The 6245-nt window shown below is 33.9% G+C and overlaps 1 long non-coding RNA gene across 1 annotated transcript; it reads right to left on the reverse strand.

Moving 5' to 3' along the window:
* Positions 1-991: 991 nt before the first annotated feature.
* On the reverse strand, positions 992-2375 carry LOC136410548 (uncharacterized). Its single transcript, XR_010752254.1, has 3 exons — positions 2258-2375; positions 1994-2158; positions 992-1203 (listed from the first exon to the last, which is right to left on the reverse strand). It is a non-coding gene; the product is annotated as an uncharacterized lncRNA (long non-coding RNA).
* Positions 2376-6245: the final 3870 nt, after the last annotated feature.

Here is a 6245-nt window from a genome sequence, read left to right on the forward strand (position 1 = left end):
CTGTACACCATATAGCCGTGTTGCATCGTAATTATTAAATATAAAAGCGCAGCAAAATTGGACATTGCTGAAACCAAAAGGTTTCAACAAGTCAATGACACAAAGCATACGGCCAGAAAAACTGAAATATGGCTGTTGTATAATGCAAGACGTCGGCTTCTCACACCCCCACAATCACCAGACGTCAACCCTATAAAAAATGTGTGGCATTATTTAAATACTTAAATTCAAAAAAAAGTTACCAATAAAACAAGTTCGAAGAATATCGTAACTGAAGAGTGGGACAAAATACCCGAGAATCTTACTAAAAAATTGGTGAAGTCCATGCCCAGAAGGTTACAAGCAATTATTAATGCAAATGGATTACATACCAAATATTAAATTAATATTATTATGCTTTTCTAATATTTTTTTCGCATTCACTTTGCTTAGACTACCTACTGTGCAAATATTTTTTTGTTGGATATTTAATATTATTTAATGTTATATGAGTTAATTGTTATATTTTTCCAATGTTGTTGTACGATTAGTAGATTACATATATAAATAATTTACTGGAATAATATTAAAACTGAAGTATTCATGATTAATTGAAATAGTCACAAAATCATGGGTGTGCAAATACTTATTTTACCCATTGTATATTAATTTCAAAAAAATCCGTTTGTCACAAATTTGGCATTCCCCTTGTTAGATGAAGTTCATGATGACGAAATACAAAATGGATATATCCAACAGGGTGGAGCTACTGTCCATACTGCCAAAAGAACATTAGAGTTTATTGAAGAGTTTTATAGTGAGAGTCATAAGTCAAGGACTGTGGCGCCCAAGATCTCTCTCAAGACTCCTCTAGATTGTTTTTTTTTCGGAAATTTAAAAAACAAAAAGATTCCATACTCTTGAAGAATTGAAAGAGGAAATCAACAGGGAAACAAATAATGTATTACAGGAACGACTCAAAAATATGTTTAAAAATTTAAAAAGACGAGTGTGTTTGTGTGTTTAAATAACAACGGTGAACATTTTCAGCATCTGTTATAATGTGGTATAACATGTATTATGTATTAGACGTTTCAATCATTTTATTCCTTATTACAAGAAAACAGCATTTTCTTTTAGGTCAGCTTTAGGTTGATTGTAATGGACCATACCATTCTGTAGCTGTCCACAATACTTCTGTAGATGTCTCTCGTAGTCAAGAATCTGTAATAAACAATCATCCGTGGTTAATAATGATTATGATATTTTGTGGATGTTTCTCTAAAAAAGGAAAAGTAACACTTTTATAAATTTTCTTTTCACTTACAAGGTCGATCAAATCATTTTCCGTGCGCTTTTTTGACTTAATAAGGACTCATAAATTGCTATTCATTAATAGATGCAACCAGAAAAAAACAAACATTTGTTAAAAGTGGAGTGCTGATTCAAACTATCAAGGTATGAAAATTTGAAGAAAAATGGTATTCCTACAGCCTTACATGGTCAATAAACCAAGGGAAGGAAATCTTCGGCAAGACAGTGATGATGAAAACCTAACGTAAAATTAAGAAGATAATGTCTGATCTGCAGACATAAAGATATTTTAAAAGAATTAAATATGCAGCAACAAAATGAAAGTGTAGAGGATGAATTGCAACCACAAGGACTTTTTTAAATTGTTACCTGCAACATGAGTTACATCTGCATCTAGTGCAACCCTAAAATCGGCTAAAAAAGTTAAGAAAAATATGTGGTTGTTGGACACCACCATGGACAAAACACAAAGAAAAGGCAAAATTAAGATAGGAAAACAGAAATAAATTATTGGAAAATTTAAAATCCTCAGAAAATGATCCTCTATTATTCAGACAATTCACTATTAAGCCCCATTAATGTCCTTGAGGAACAACAAACTAATGGCTCACATAATCTGATCACCTATATAAATAATTTAATTGCACATTAATTTGAATAATAATAATTAATATGTACATTACATATTAAAATGACTTACCTTAAAAAGACAGCTAGCTTCTCTTCACTTCCAATGGGCCTTGTAACGTTGCATCCTTTGTCCGTTTCATTTTTAATAAAATCATGCACTTTTTTGACCTGATCACTGTTTAGTATAATTTTAATGCATCACGTCTCGAAGTTGCGTCTTGTTTTGCCGCTGACCCTACAGATAAATCGGAATTTCATAGGTAAATAAAACATTTTCCAACAAAAGTACAAACTTTCGCGTAACATAACCATAATCTCAAAGTTTAATGATTACCTCGTTTCCTAACCTCCACGCCGCCTGTGACAAATTTTGTCAGTTGATTTTATTTAGTGAATTTCTTTTTATGTAACTGAACAGTTTAACCAACCGATGCATGGTTGGTTGCCTAAATTATGCGAATGAATAAATGTCTATTGTCCTACCGTCGTGGTATGGAATCACTAGGCGTTTTCCATTGGGTGTCAGAAATAGGATTGCCACACCAAACTCGTAAAACAGGAACGTGATGTGTTTTATTACTAAACTTAGAATAAACTTATTTCTACTGTGTACAGAGTATGATTGTTACCAGTTGGAGTACATGTGGAGGGTGCGAGGCCCGGAAGAGAAAAGAGACCGTTGGTGATGTGATCAACGGTTTTATATGGTTTGGATCGAACTATCCAGAATGTATTTCCGGAAACCGTTACGGAAAATGTTTTCCCGCCGTTGTTTTAGTTCTCTACAGAACCGAGATACTGCTCAGGTTCGCAGTGCACTGTCACTGTCATTATTAGACGAGTGACACTGCACGCGCTGCTGGCTCCGCCACACTATTAATGACTGTATAAATGAACCTGTACTTTCAGTATTCATTATCCCAATCTAGGTATTTTGGAACGACTGAAAATTTTATTAAACAAACTCGTCTCTGAACTGACTTGAGTTGTTATCCATTAGTTTTCAAATTATAAAAAGTAAATTGTTAAATTAAATGATGTGCGCATACGCAAAATCCTGCGCGCAGCAGAGCAGAATAGACCTTAATTTTGCTTTCATCCTCTTGTCGTTTCGCTGTGTTCTTGTGTGTTTGAGACGAGTTGTGTCCTAATTTTCACTGTACAGCAACCATTTTGCGCAGTACTGCTTTTGCATTATAATGGTAAGTAGTAAGTTTAAATAGACGATAGTTTTATTATTTCTGTTATTGAAGATGTTCACACAGTAAACAGTAAAATATGATACGTGTAATTCGTGATCTATTAAATGTATTATTAATTTATTACACATAAAATTTTAAGTAGTACCAAAAATTATCAATCTCTTATTTCTTACAGGATAATTTCGTTACTAAAGTTCCCTGTCCAAGGGTTTTAAAACTTCCAGAAAAAGAGACGAAATTAGCTGTAATAACGTTCTTCAAAAGAAATTGCCTTCCGCATCCCAACGTAAAGGTGCTGAACGTCAAAGAATTGATCTCAACTAACAGACCATGTGGGTATGTGTTATATTGCGAGCACAAATTTCAACCAGAAGACAAGTTATTAGAAGAAGGATTGGTCTTAGGAACAGAAAAACTCGTACATCAGATAATTGAGGAACAAAAAACGAAATGTATGATAAATATTTCTGATTATACTATAGAATTTTTCGATGAAAACAATTTCCAAGCCTCCATTTATCTGCACTGTCAGTGCAGCAAACCAACTTTTTGTATCATTGACAAAATTAATAAGTTAATAATTTAATGGCTATTGGAAACTTGTATATATCAATTAGTATTTAACACGTTCACTGCCACATTTTTTTGTGATTTTGCCCACAGTACCAATTAATTTTTTTTTCGAAACGTTACTGTTTTGCAATTAAATAACGTTAAGTTTGATAGATTAAGATGTTTTATACTGTTCTTACTTATTTTTATTTTTTTCCCTTTCTGACTCTTTAAAGAGTCGGAGGCACTCACATTCAAATGTGGTTCCTGTGTGTCACTTGGCTCTCATAAGAATTGAGAGAAAATGTAAGTTTTTTATAAATATATATAATTTAGAAGTGGAAATAAAATAAAACAAATTCTATACTTATTATGAACAGTCTTTAAAAAGGAACTACATCTAACCTTACATCTAAGTTGTATGAATTACAAAACATAAAATAAATGAAAATTTACAAAAAAAACAAAGAACAAGTAAAAAATATTTTGGCTGATAAAAACCTAATTGGTAAATCAGTCTAAAAATAGTAACTAAGAAATCCCACATTTGATATAACATATAAAACAGGAAATAAAAGGAAACTGTTTGTAATAAAAATGCTAAATATTAGTTAACAAAACAGCATAAATCTTTTGCAAAATTATTTATGCTAAATATCACATTCCAAACAAAATCCTGGAGTATCTGGGCATGTTCGACATTCAGACATAATTTGGGTGCGCTTTCCCTCCTTACTACAAGACCGACATCTTCTGAATGTTTGCTTTTTATTGCCTAAATTCCGTTTTACTAATTTATGTCTTTGGGAAATTCTCACATGAATATCGTTAGCAATTGGAAGCATTATGTTAAGAGGGTAGGTTTTATTTTAATAAAATGCACGCACGTGTTCTCAAACAACTTTGTTCGGGTTAGGGGGTTCGTTCCTCGATTGGCGCGAGTACCACCCTCGTGAATATTTTACAGGATTTCGTGACTCGCGGACAATGAACTCGGGAGTACTTTACAATTCATTTATTGTACTATTGAGCAATACACGAAAGTAACGCACTTAACTGACTTAATAATTCACGCCCGGAGTAGTTGTTATAAATCGGAAGAGGACGCGCGAGGTAGCTGAGGAACTCACAGTGTCCTGGTCGTGATGTTGTTGCACTGAGAGATGATAGATGAGGGAGCGATTTCTATATTTCTAGGTCTTAAATAGTAGAGCTAAGGGCCGGTACTCATAGGCGTACCCCTAACTTGGAAGCAATGGTCGGCTTCCCGGCTACTCATCGTGTTAACGCGCAACGTCCAGATGAATAGCCGATTGGACCTTCCTTGGCCATGCCGGCGGAGCGGCGCTTAAATTGGACCGACATTATAGCTCCGACAGGAGCATTGTTGGAAATCCCAATCATAAAACCACCACCATCTGGGGATGATGGATGCTAACATTGGGAATTCCTTGAATGCACGTGACTATCGCTAAAATAACTTATAAAAAAAGGACCTAGTAATATTCGGGAACTAAAACGGAATTACAAATACATGGGCGTAGCATCGGGTATCTTAATCAAGGAAATAGTCTAATATGACTAACTACAGAGTTAACAGAGTTAAATCAATTTTTTACTTCTAAAAATCAAGGCTTTTTCGAACGCGGAATTTTCCAACTTGCCAAAAGATGGCAAAAGATGGTCACTACATCATTGATTAATATTTATTATTAATATAAATATATTCACTTTGAAAAAACATAAAAAATACGATATTAATTATCGAACAACCCAATAATTTTTACGAAATTTCTAGAGGGCGCTAGTTACAACCCACCGCTTCGGTATATTTGGTCATATTTTTTTATAAGTGCAACTAAGGTCAAATTTTATTCAATGATTGAAAGAGCGTCTATTTTTACGCAAAAAAGGTATTCTTGTTCAATCCCGATATCTCTCTTCGTTTACGAGATTTTTACCTATAAGCTAATTCGTGTCGTGCCATTTCAAATCCTCAAAAACGGAGGTGGCTGTGATTCACTTGCATAGCAACGCATTACTTAGCCATTGTTACTTTAGCTTGTCAAAATAATTAGACTCTTTTCTTGTTATTTGCTCTTTTTAAGTAAAAAATAGTAATTTAAATGTAAAAATGCCAAGACGTAATGACTTTTCCTTTAGTGAGATGCGCGATGTGATTTGTGTTTTTGCTCAAATACATTTTAACGGTCGTGCTGCAGCACGTAGTTATTTTAAATTATATCCCAACCGACAACAACCCAATCACAAATTATTCAGAAACCTGTACAATCGTTTGGGAGAAACAGGCTCTTTTCGCCCTCAAAGCCAAAACAATGATGCTCGAAGAACTATCCCGGTTGAACAGGAAGAAGAAGTTTTAGTACGAATTGCTGAAAGTAAAACATTAAGTACACGCCGGTTAAGTGCAACGATGGGAATGAGTCAATCGTCTGTCTAGATAATTTTACATAAAGAAAAGTTCCATCCATATCATTTAACACCTGTTCAAAATTTGCTCGCTTAAGATTTGCTCGATTTTTGCAAAAGAAACAAAACGAAGATTCA

This window comes from Euwallacea similis, chromosome 8 (assembly GCF_039881205.1).
Source record: "Euwallacea similis isolate ESF13 chromosome 8, ESF131.1, whole genome shotgun sequence".
Lineage (NCBI taxonomy): Eukaryota > Metazoa > Arthropoda > Insecta > Coleoptera > Curculionidae > Euwallacea > Euwallacea similis.